Here is a 13562-nt window from a genome sequence, read left to right as displayed (position 1 = left end):
TGCATAAATTGGTGTCTGATATCTGGGGTTCCCACAACTGATGTTTGAATGGACTTGCGGCATGTCTGCTGTCCCATGTTTGATGGGACTCCAGATAGTTTTTTTTATTTAACGTTATTTAAATATTTTCACTTTAAAGCCTTCAAAAAAACAATTCCCCCATCCGATTCTCTTAAATAAGGGGTTTATACAATCAAAATATCATACACAAAAATTTCCCTTTTTCCCTTCCCCCCCCCACCCCAACCTCCCACCGAGGCAGAAAAGGCACGACAAACCTATTACAAAAAAGAAAGGAAAAAAAAAGAATAGATAGTTGAGTACAGAACACACTGTATCACGTTCCCACGGGTTGGACCTCCAACTATAAGACCTCTTGCACACGACCGTATGGCTTTTTCAGTATTTTGCGGTCCGCAAAAAAAACCACGGATCTGCAAACAATACGGATGACGTCTGTGTGCATTCCGTTTTTTGCGGAACGGAACAGCTGGCCCCTGATAGAACAGTACTATCCTTGTCCGTTATGCGGACAATAATAGGACATGTTCTATCTTTGAACGGAATGGAAAAACGGAAATCCGGAAATGGAAGGCATACGGAGTACCTTCCGTTTTTTGCAGATCCATTGAAATGAACGGTTCCGTATACGGAACGCAAAAAACAGAACATAAATGGAAAAAGACACATATCCTATCCTGTGGATATTGGATAAATGTTGTTGATGGGAAAACTTCTTCAATACAGCACTTTTTTGAAATTACTGTATGTTGTCTTCCGTGATCACCACATTCCTGTAACCAGCAACTTTGCAAACAGTCTTCACTAAAACTCTCCATGGTTACAGATTGTGATTAGATGCTGTAAAGAAAGGCCGCCAATGAGCACTTATAGCTAAACTAAAGCCAAAGGCAACCATACATATTATGTTGGCCAAATCAACCGATTGTGATGGGAGTTGCTGACCTTTTAATGTGTAAGCAGTTGATCCTGCAAAACCACACCCTTTAACACAATTGTTAATGGCCACGCAGTTTTGCATGTAAAACTGCGGTATTATTGGTAAAATCAGGTGGTAAATTGGAAAACAATTTAAAAAAAACCTTGTCTACTGCATGTGGAGGTGGTTTGGGCTGCCACAATATTGGTACATACCGTTAAAGGGCAAAGATATTGATGACCAATCCTCAGGACAGGTCATCAATATCAGATTGGCGGGAGTCCGACTCCTTGCACCCCCACTCCTTTGTAGAGGTGATGCTGTATAATTACGATACATTCACTTAAAGAGGATAGAGCTGATGTAATGACACTGTGCCGCCTCTAATAGTGAGATAACACACAGATAATTTTGAAGCTGAACGACCGCTACCTCTTCAAACAGCTGATCAGCGTGGGTGCTGGGAGTCGGAAGCCGGCTTATCTGATATGGATGACCTATCCTGCACAACCTCTTTAATAGTAACAGTAACAGTATATAAGGCCGAAAAAAGACATTTGTCCATCCAGTTCGGCTTGTCATCCTGCAAGTTGATCCAGAGGAAGGCAAAAAAAAAACGCTGTGAGGTAGAAGCCAATTTTCCTCACTTTAGGGGAAAAAATTACTAAAAAATTCCTTCCCGACTCCAATCAGGCAATCAGAATAACTCCCTGGATCAATGACCCCTCTCTAGTAGCTATATCCTGTAACATTATTACACTCCAGAAATACATCCAGGCCCCTCTTGAATTCCTTTATTGTACTCACCATCACCACCTCCTCAGGCAGAGAGTTCCATAGTCTCACTGCTCTTACCATAAAGAATCCTCTTCTATGTTTGTGTACAAACCTTCTTTCCTCCAGACGCAGAGGATGTCCCCTCGTCACAGTCACAGTCCTGGGGATAAATAGATGATGGGATAGATCTCTGTACTGACCCCTGATATATTTATACATAGTAATTAGATCTCCCCTCAGTCATCTTTTTTCTAAAGTGAATAACCCTAATTTTGATAATCTTTCAGGGTACTGTAGTTGCCCCATTGCAGTTATTACTTTAGTTGCCCTCCTCTGGCCCCTCTTCAGCTCTGCTATGTCTGCCTTGTTCACAGGAGCCCAGAACTGTACACAGTACTCCATGTGTGGTCTGACTAATGATTTTTAAAGTGGTAGGACTATGTTCTCATCACGGGCATCTATGCCCCTTTTGATGCAACCCATTATCTTATTGGCCTTGGCAGCAGCTGCCTGACACTATTTTTTGCAGCTTAGTTTGCTGTTTATTAAAATTCCTAGATCCTTTTCCATGTCAGTGTTACCGAGTGTTTTACCATTTAGTATGTACGGGTGACTTGCATTATTCCTTCCCATGTGCATAACTTTACATTTGTCAGTGTTAAACCTCATCTGCCACTTATCTGCCCAAGCCTCCAGTCTATCCAGATCGCTCTGTAGTAGTATACTGTCCTCTTCAATATCAGTTTACCCACAACAGATGTTAAATTTACCGGCCTATAGTTTCCAGGCTCTGTTTTTGGACCCCTTTTGAATATTGGCACCACATTTACTATGCGCCAATCCTGTGGGACATTCCCTGTCAGTATAGAGTCTGCAAATATCAGAAATAAGGGTCTGGCTATGACATTACTTAATTCCCTTAGGATACGGGGGTGTATACCATCTGGTCCTGGCGATTTGTCTATTTTAATCTTTTTAAGTCGCTGTTGTACTTCTTCCTGGGTCAGACAGGACACTTTTAATGGGGAATTAATTTTTACATTCAGCATTTCATTTATTTTCCTCAGTGAATACATTGAAGAAAAAAATATTTAACAGCTTTGCTTTCTCCTCGTCGCTCTCTGCGACTCCACCCTCATTACTCTTTAAAGGGCCTACACCTTCAGATTTATACTTTTTAACATTTATATAATTGAAGAACATTTTAGGGTTAGTTTTACTCTCTTTGGCAATTAATCTCTCGGTCTCTAGTTTGGCCGCTTTTATTAGTTTTTTACATGTTCTATTTTTTTCCTTATAGTTTTTCAGTGCTTCCGTGCTACCCTCCTGTTTTAGTGTATTATATGCTTTCTTTTTGTCATTTATTGCTTTCTTTACAGTTCTGTTTATCCACATTGGTTTCTTTTTGTTCCTTAACCTTTTATTCCCATACGGTATGTACCTCTCACAATGAGATTTTAGGATGCTTTTAAAGATATCCCATTTTGTGGCTGTATTTTTATTTTTGAGGACTTTGTCCCAGTTAGTTCGGCCTATGGCCTCTCTTAGTTGGCTAAATTTAGCTTTTTTGAAGTTTGGTATTTTTGTTCCTCCCTGTAGAAATGTTTTAAATACATATGGTACGATCTGTTTAACCCTTTCACTGCCAAGGATTTATCTAATACTGTAAATGACTGCAGGAGAAATAAAAGTGAAGCCTCAAACATTAGTAGATCTTTTGGTGAAACTGTTTGGATTAGTTGGTCTATTAGATTGGAAAAAATGTAATTATGAAGTGTCTTCTGGGGTCCCTACTTCTTGCTAATACACCGTACCTTGTATTGGAAGATGTAGAGAACAGATGGACCCTAATATGACTACTAGGCTTGAGCGAATCAAGCTTTGGGTAATAAATCCGAAGTCTATTTGTTCAAACACTCCATTTTGATGCTGTCCGGAGACCTGTCTCCATACACCATTAAAATGTATTGCCTCCGTGGAGGCAAAATTTATTTTAGTCGAAGTGGCGCAAGACTTCAGTAAATTAATTGGATATTTATTTCTGCATCTTTAAAAACATTTAAAATTAGAAAAAAAAGTTGGGTTTCGAATTGCTATTTTAAAATGTTTTTAAAGAAACAGATGTGATTACCGAATTCATTCTCCGAAGTCTTGCGCGACTTCGGCTGAAACTATTTTTGCCTCCATGGAGGCAATACATTTTAATACGATTCGCTCAACACTAATGACTACACAGGGCTTATAACTATAGAGACAAATACGTCTGAGTATAAGCTGTAGACACGAAAGTGTTTGCCCTTAACTATGATTTTTATACATGTGATCAATTAGCCTAAAAATAGAGCTTAAAGGGGTTGTCTCACTCTAGCAAGTACCATTTATTATATAGAGAAAGTTAATACAAGGCACTTACTAATGTATTGTGATTGTCCATAGTGCCTCCTTTGCTGGCTTCATTCATTTTTTCATCACATTATACACTACTCGTTTCCATGGTTATGACCACCTTGCAATCCAGCAGTGGTGGTTGTTCTTGCACATTATAGGAAAAAGCGTTGGCCTCTCTGGTGGCCAGGACTGCACAAAGGCTAGTGCTTTTTCCTATAGTGTACAAGCACGACCATCACTGCTGGATTGCAGGGTGGTTGTAACCATGGAAATGAGCAGTGTATAATGTGAAGGAAAAGTGAATGAAGCCAGCAAAGGAGGCAATATGGGTAATAACAACATATTAGTAAGTGGCTTGTATTAACTCTGTTCACATTATAAATGACATTTGCGGAGTAAATGGGGCTGAGCTCAATACCAAGCACAGCCGCTATACAATATATGGCCCTGTGCTTGGTAAGCTGCAAGAAAGCAGCAACGCGCCTTCACAAAACAGCTGATCATCTGAGGATCTTGGGTGTTGGACCCCCACTGATCAGATACTGATGACCTATCCAGAGGTTAGGTCATCAGTACTGTTGGGCGAGCATGCTCGTACGAACACTATTTTAACTCGAGCAACGCGATGCTCGGCACATCGCAGTGTTCGGCCGAATACCGCGTGTGCTCGAGCGCTATGCTTGAGTCTCCTCCCCGTACGTTTGTTGGCTGCTATGCAGCCAATAAACGTGCGGGGAAGTAGTGGCCCTCACTGTAATGCCGTGGAATTACAGTGATTGGCTGGCCGGAACGCATCATCGGGTGCTATATAGGGACAGATAGTGTAGGGACAGGATTTGGTAATTTTTTTAGGCAGGGACAGATAGGGACAGATAGTGTAGGGACAGGATTTGGTAATTTTTTAGGCAGGGACAGATAGGGACAGATAGTGTAGGGACAGGATTTGGTAATTTTTTTAGGCAGGGTTTATTGTTGAAAGGTGTTAGAGATCCAAAAGTCCTTTTAAGTCTGGCTTGAATATATATTAATAGCGCAACCTGCGCAAAATTGCGTGCAATTGTTTAGCAGCTGCTGACAGTGACACAACGTCTGCTACATCTGTTGTGTTACATTTGCACATCCTAAATATCTGTGACATTCAGAGCAATTTTTTTGCCGCTGCTGACAGCGACATTATCTGCGCTACATCTCCTGTATAACGTTTGCACATCCTAAATATCAGTGAAATTCAATTAAATTTATTTGCGCATACACTTACAAAACCTGCGCTACTGTACGTGTGACATACTTACAAGCATATATACCATTTAATATGCTCAAGGTGAGCAGTAAGGGACGGGGAAGTGGGCGTACTGCTGATGGTGCACGCAGAGGCTGTGGTCCTGTGCGGGGTGAAACTGTGTCTGCTGCCAGAGCACAAGAAACACACTCATTCACGATACCTAGCTTCATGTCCCAGTTTGCAGGGCGGCGCAGGACACCACTCTCGAAGTCACACCAGTGCGACCAGGTGGTCGGTTGGATTGCAGCAGATAATGCTTCCAGTCAGTTAAGCACCACCCTGTCTTCCACAAAGTCCAGTCTCAGTAGCCAAGAGTCTGGTCAACAGAATCCTCACCCTGATCCTCCCTTCTCCCACCATGAAGAGTCTTGGCAAACAAGTGATCCCACACTCGGATATTCCGAGGAGCTCTTTTCATCGTCATTCCTTGATTTGGCCCTCTCGCCAAGCCCGCTTGAAGAGGGACATGAGGAGATCTTGTGCACTGATTTCCAAACTCTTGAGCATCCACAGTCAGAAAAAGATGACGGTGGGGAACGGCAATTAGTGTTTTACGAGGTGGATGATGATGATGAGACACAGTTGCCAATAAGTCAACCGCAATTAGTGTCTCAAGAGGTTCATGATGAGGATGAGGCACAGTTGTCAATAAGTGAGGTTCTTGTTAGGTCAACAAGTCAGGAGGATGACCAGAGGGAGAAAGTGGAAGAGGAGGTGCGGGACGATGAAGTCACTGACCCAACCTAGGAAGGTGGCAAGCCGAGCGAGGACAGCAGTACAGAGGGGGAGGGATTCGCAGCATCGCAACAGGCTGGAAGAGGCAGTGGGGTGGCAAAAGGGAGAAGGCGGACCACACCAAGCACCCCCTTGCGGCAATTACCCTTGCCAAGTGGTAGGTGTTCCACAGTCTGGCGTTTTTTTGAGGAAAGTGCGGACGATAAAAGAATTGTCATTTGCAACCTGTGCCGTACCAAAATGAGCAGTGGCGTGAACACTAGCAACCTCACCACCACCAGCATGATCCACCACATGGCATCAAAGCACCCTAATAGGTGGGCCGAACGCCTGGGTCCACAATCAGTGTCTGCGGGTCACACCACTGCCTCCTCTTTCCCTGTGTTACGTGCTGGCCAATCCTTTGTCCAAGATGCAGGCCCGGATGCCTCCCGCCCTGCACCTGGACCTTCGCAAGCACCATCATCTAGCACATCCACTTCTATGTCCCAGCGCAGCATGTCCATACCCCAGGCCTTTGAACGAAAGCGCAAATACTCAGCCACCCACCCACAGGCCATAGCTCTAAATGCACACCTTTCCAAATTGCTGGCCCTCGAAATGTTGCCATTTAGGCTTGTGGACACAGAGGCTTACCGCAGCCTGATGGCGGTGGCTGTCCCTTGTTACTCAGTTCCCAGCCACCACTATTTCTCCTGGTGTGCTATCCCCGCCTTACACCAACATGTGTCCCGTAACATTACCTGTGCCGTGACCAACGCAGTTATTACGAAGGTCCACTTAACGACTGACACATGGACAAGTGCTTTTGGCCAGGGATGCTATATTTCCCTGACGGCACACTGGGTGAACGTTGTGGAGGCCAGGAGCCAGTTGTACCCTGGGATGGCACAGGTGCTACCGACACCAAGGATTGCAGGCCCTACTTCCATCAGGATTTCTGTCACCACCTACATTAGTGGCTGCAACAGCCCTTCTCCTCCTCCACCTCCCCCTCCACTTCCACCTCTGGATTCTCATCTTGCAACATTAGTAAGCCATCAGTCAGTAGCTGGATGCAGTGTAGCACTGCAGTGAGGAAGCGGCAACAAGCCGCACTGAAACTAATTTGCTTAGGTGACAAACAGCACACCGCCTCAGAGATGTGGCAGGGTATAAGGAACCATATTGAGCTGTGGCTCTCGCCACTCAACCTACATCCAGGCATGGTTGTGTCTGATAATGGCCGTAACTTGGTGGCTACTCAAACAAAACAATGGCTGATCTTAGGGAGACCAGCTACAGAAAACACTGTGGAGCCTCATTTAAGAGTCTTGACACAGCAATCCAAAGTGCAAAGCTCCCTGGAAACAGTAATATGCAAAATAATTGTGGAGCCTCAGTTATGGGTCTTCAACACAGTGAAAGCCAGATATCCCTTAAAGGAAGGAAAACTGAGCAAAGGGGTGTCCCTATTACAGAGATCACCAAATCCACCATATTAAGTGGCCCCTATGTCAAGATCCCGCTCTTTTACAAGCTTTAAGGATGTGACGGGGAAGACCTAAGCCAGTTATCCATCCACAGACAGCTGTTTCAGGGTGTTGTCCCTCATCAGTGTGGGATAGGATTCTGGCTAACTGGGAGCAATGCCTTTTTTTTTTTTTTTTTAAATTCTTTAAATTTTTTATTTTGAAAAGACATAAAATTAGTACATAGACCAATTTAGAACAAATCAGTGTATATAATATAACAATCCTAAATATCCTGTTAACCCTCCCCCCCCCTCCCATTGGCTGTCGTTCCCCTCAGTTCATTCAAATACACCAACAAATACATACATTAGAGATATCTACGTGGCTCTGCGTGCTACTCTCCGCTTCCTTTCAATATCCTCATAAATTTTAATTTGTTGAAGATATAGATCCCACTCCCTTGAAGAGGGCTGGGAGACAGAGCCCCAGTGCTTCACCAATATAGCTTTCGCTACCATCAAACCTCTCATCCAAATACGCCTAACCTGGGGGGGGACATCCGTTTCTGCACCATAATCTCCAAAGATCACTATCAAGATCCCCGGGTTATAGTTCATTAAGGATTCCTTTTGTAGAGCAGAGAAAACCTCATCCCAATATTTTCTTATTTTGTTGCAACTCCAAAGCAAATGGACATAGTTCGCGTTAACATATCCACATTTAGGGCAGCAACAATCCCGGCCCCTATTTTGGGGGAATTTTCCTTGGGTTTTGGGGGTATAGTACAACCTATGGAGGATCTTAAATTGAATTAGTCTATGTGCACTGGAAACTGTCGCCCTTCTCACGTTCCTATAAATAATAGGCCACTGTAATGGGGGGCAATTCAGCTCTTGCTCCCATTTACTTGGGCTTTTAAAAGTCGTTACAGTTGCCAGTGCCATTCGGAGTTTAGTATATAATCTAGATATTTTCACCTTCTCATCCTTCTGGGCGTCACAGTAATCGAAGCAATGCCTTAGAGACTACTCAAACAAAACAATGGCTGATCTTAGGGAGACCAGGTACAGAAAACACTGTGGAGCCTCATTTAAGAGTCTCGACACAGCAATCCAAATTGCAAAGCTCCCTGGGAAACAGTAATATGCAAATCAATTGTGGAGCCCCAGTTATGGGTCTTCACACAGTGAAAGCCAGATATCCCTCAAAGGAAGGAAAACTGAGCAAAGGGGTGTCCCCATTACAGAGATCACCAAATCTACCATATTTAAGTGGCCCCTATGTGAAGATCCCGCTCTTTTACAAGCTTTAAGGATGTTTTAGAGGGTCACCAGCAGGCTCTTGCTCCTAATGTTTTAGAGGGTCACCAGCAGGCCATCAATCATAATTTTTCAAGGCTGTGTATGATGCCCTCCTTTATGTGTAATAAAGGGTGTATTGGAGTGCCAGTTCCTTGTAATTTTTGGCAGCCCTTTCCCTTAGTGCATAGGCTTTATGAGTGTTGGAGTCCCACTACCTGAACAATTGTACCACAATGTGAATGAGGGCCTCCTTTATGTGATATACAGGCTGTATTGGAGTGCCTCTTCCTTGTAATTTTTGGTAGCACTTGCACTTTATATACAAGTAAATATACAGGACAGAATGTTTCCTAACAATTTTTCCTCTAAAATCGATTTTATCTTCGGTTTTGTGCATATTATTGTCAGTCTGTAAAAGTTGTACTACTCAGACAACATCGTTCCCAGCAGCGACCTGGGAGTCCAAGATGCATCCAGACATCCTCCCCATGCTGTTCCTGAACCATTTCAGTGGTGTTTCCATCAATTTCTGACCTTTTCCTATGAACCAGACACCCTCCCCTCTTCAGAGCAGGGGGTGCCTGGTTTAATGCTCGGGTTCTCCCATTGACTTCCATTGTGCTCGGGTGCTCTGTAGAGCACCCGAGCATCCCAAAGTGTTCTACTCCAGCACCCGAGCACTTTGGTGCTCAATCAACACTAGTCATCAGTTAAAAAATCCTGGAAAACTCTTTAAAGGTTAACAGCATGTATGGTAATTCTATGGTTTTTCATCTCATTTTTCACATTTGACCGCTTTTATGTTTCTGGTGACATTTAATCTTGATCAGGAATGCTACATTGTATTGTGCCATTGTATGGCGAGCAGATGAAATATATGAATTGTATAAGGCATTTCAAGTTAAAAATTCCATAATGTCTGCCAGCTTTATTTCTATGAAAATGAATGAGATCTGAACTTTCAAACTCTTGGGCAATATTTAGAGAAGGATTTAAGTTTTATTTAATTTTATTTTTTTGTGAATTAAACAAGCCTCTCATAGACCTTTCCAATTTTGTCACTTGCAATATTAATTTTTAAAGTGATCTTAGTATGAGTGTGACTGCTGGCACCACGGACGAGATTTTCATGCCCACCTTCTACTGGATTATATTATTTGCTGGCTGTACCTAGCTCCTTTGCTGGTGCTAATTTCTTCACTGTGACTAAATAGAAGTAGTTTGTTTCCTATTGTATTACACAGTATATGCACATATCAAATGTGTTTTTTTATTTTTTTATTCTGTTATTGCTTGATTGTTGCTTGTGGAGAAGATAATTTATTTCATTTGTGTTCTTTTTGTTATTAAGTGTAAACTGTATCCATCTGCTGATGTTAGATTCAGATTGCACACATACGAGCAGTGGTGCAAGAAAATATTCTGTTCACTCCAATGAAACATCTGCAAACATTTTCCAGAAAATGTAAATTACCACAGCAGCCAAGGCAAAATAATTTCTATGTGTGAAAGCATCCTTAGAGCTAGATTAAATTGATCTATTTATTTTATGCACTTATTAGCATCAAGCTGTCCCCAATGGGGCTCACAATCTAAGTTCCCTATCAGTATGTCTTTGGAGTGTGAGAAAAAACCGTAGTACCCGGAGGATACCCATGCAAACACATGGAGAACATACAAACTCCATGCAGATGTTACCTTTGGTCAGATTCGAACCTAGGACCCCAGTGCTGCTAGCCACCATGCTACCATGATTTCCTTATAGTATAGGTATTGAAGCTACATGCTATGGGAGAGTCATAATCCTATAAATATGCTGCCCACTCCAGATGTCTCAAGTCTTAGTCACATCTTAGAATCATATCTTCTTTTTCACACTATGCCAAACTTGAAAATTCAAGTTTAAAAATTATCAGCATGTGTATGCTGTGATAAGGCATGGTAGTTAAAGGGGTTGTACAGTGTAGAAAATCTATTTTCCAACTTCTGATCAGGAAATTCTGAGCAAATAAGGAGAAGGGTCTTAAAGGGGTTGTCCCATGAAAAAATTATAGTTTTCAAACCAGCACCTGGATCTGAACACTTTTATAATTGCATGTAATTAAAAATTTTGCATAGCCACTGAGCTATTCAATAAATTATATCTGAATAACGCAACCTACTGTTTTTTTCTTATTTCTTTGTCCAGCTCACTGAGATGGCCGCACATGCTCAGTTTCATCCTTCAACTGCCTCCTGAGCTGTAATTGGGAGAGAGCTGCAACAGAATGGACACGCCTCCTGAGCTGTGATAGGCAGAGCTGAGACACGCCCCCTTAGCTGCAGCAGAAAAGACACTCCCCTTCAGCTGTCAGCTTGATATAAATCTAGCAGAGAAATGAATGGGGAGATCTCTGGATCCATGTGCAGTACATGACTGGTTTTAGTTTTGTTAGAAAGAGGTTATCATGTACTATATGATGTCTGATTTTCATTTTTACATTACTCATAGGAAAACCCCTTTAAGTGGACAGTGACTACAAAGAGTGTTGTCACTTTCGAGGGGTATTACAAAGGCAGTGTCTTGATCTAAATGGTAACATAATGCTATTTTGCACCTGTTATTGAACACTTGCGACTAGGTTCCCCCACCTGCTAGGTCCCAACAGTGGGTATCACTATGATCAAGTCAGGATACCCTGCTAACAAACTGGGTTTATACAAATGGACAACCTCTTTAGGGTATGTCTACATGGGACTGAAATGCTATGAATTTGCCCCCATGGATTTGGGTGTGCCAAATCTGCAGTATTTTAAAGTATCATCAAAGTGGGTGTGATTTTTAGAAATTCACTCACTCACGTGCTGGGAAGAAAAATCTGCAGTGTAAACTGACCTGCAGTGCGGCTGTTATATCGACAAGACATCAATTTATACTGCGGATTTCCAGCACAGATTTCAAGCATTGCAATGCATAGTGTGGAATCCATGGCAAAATCTGCAACAAATCCACTTGTAGATTTTGCAGTGTATTTGGCACCTACAGGGTGGGCCATTTGTATGGATACACCTTAATAAAATGGGAATGGTTAGTGATATTAACTTCCTGTTTGTGGCACATTAGTATATGTGAGGGGGGAAACTTTTCAAGATGGGTGGTGACCATGGCGGCCATTTTGAAGTCGGCCATTTTGAATCCAACTTTTGTTTTTTCAATAGGAAGAGGGTCATGTGACACATCAAACTTATTGGGGATTTCACAAGAAAAACAATGGTGTGCTTGGTTTTAACGTAACTTTATTCTTTCATGAGTTATTTACAAGTTTCTGACCACTTATAAAATGTGTTGAATGTGCTCCCCATTGTGTTGGATTGTTAATGCAACTCACTTCTCCCACTCTTCACACACTGATAGCAACACCGCAGGAGAAATGCTAGCACAGGCTTCCAGTATCCGTAGTTTCAGGTGCTGCACATCTCGTATCTTCACAGCATAGACAATTGCCTTCAGATGACCCCAAAGATAAAAGTCTAAGGGGGTCAGATCGGGAGACCTTGGGGGCCATTCATCTGGCCCACGACGACCAATCCACTTTCCAGGAAACTGTTCATCTAGGAATGCTCGGACCTGACACCCACACATGTGGTGGTGCACCATCTTGCTGGAAAAACCCAGGGAACGTGCCAGCTTCAGTGCATAAAGAGGGAAACACATCATCATGTAGCAATTTTGCATATCCAGTGGCCTTGAGGTTTCCATTGATGAAGAATGGCCCCACTATCTTTGTACCCCATATACCACACCATACCATCAATTTTTTTGTTCCAACAGTCTTGGAGGGATCTATCCAATGTGGGTTAGTGTCAGACCAATAGCGGTGGTTTTGTTTGTCAACTTCACCATTCACATAAAAGTTTGCCTCATCACTGAACAAAATCTTCTGCGTAAACTGAGGGTCCTGTTCCAATTTTTGTTTTGCCCATTCTGCAAATTCAGTGCGCTGATCTGGGTCATCCTCGTTGAGATGCTGCAGTAGCTGGAGTTTGTAAGGGTGCCATTTGTGAGTAGCTAATATCCGCCGAAGGGATGTTTGACTAATGCCACTCTCCAGTGACATGCGGCGAGTGCTACGCTGTGGGCTCTTGCTGAATGAAGCTAGGACAGCCACTGATGTTTCTTCATTAGATACAGATTTCATGCGTCCACATTTTGGCAAATCCAACACTGAACCAGTTTCACGAAACTTAGCAAGCAGTTTGCTAACTGTAGCATGGGAGATGGGTGGTCTCGTAGGGTGTCTTGCATTGAAATCTGCTGCAATGACCCGGTTACTGCGTTCACCAGACATCAACACAATTTCTATCCGCTCCTCACGTGTTAACCTCGGCGACATGTCAATGTCTGTAAACAAAGAGAAACTTGTAAATAACTCATGAAAGAATAAAGTTATGTTAAAACCAAGCACACCATTGTTTTTCTTGTGAAATTCCCAATAAGTTTGATGTGTCACATGACCCTCTTCCTATTGAAAAAACTAAAGTTGGATTCAAAATGGCCGACTTCAAAATGGCCACTATGGTCACCACCCATCTTGAAAAGTTTCCGCCCTCACATATACTAATGTGCCACAAACAGGAAGTTAATATCACCAACCATTCCAATTTTATTAAGGTGTATCCATATAAAAGGCCCACCCTGTATTTTG

The sequence above is a fragment of the Bufo bufo genome, chromosome 7 (genome assembly GCF_905171765.1).
Source record: "Bufo bufo chromosome 7, aBufBuf1.1, whole genome shotgun sequence".
In the NCBI taxonomy this organism is placed as follows: domain Eukaryota; kingdom Metazoa; phylum Chordata; class Amphibia; order Anura; family Bufonidae; genus Bufo; species Bufo bufo.
This window is presented reverse-complemented; position numbering follows the sequence as displayed.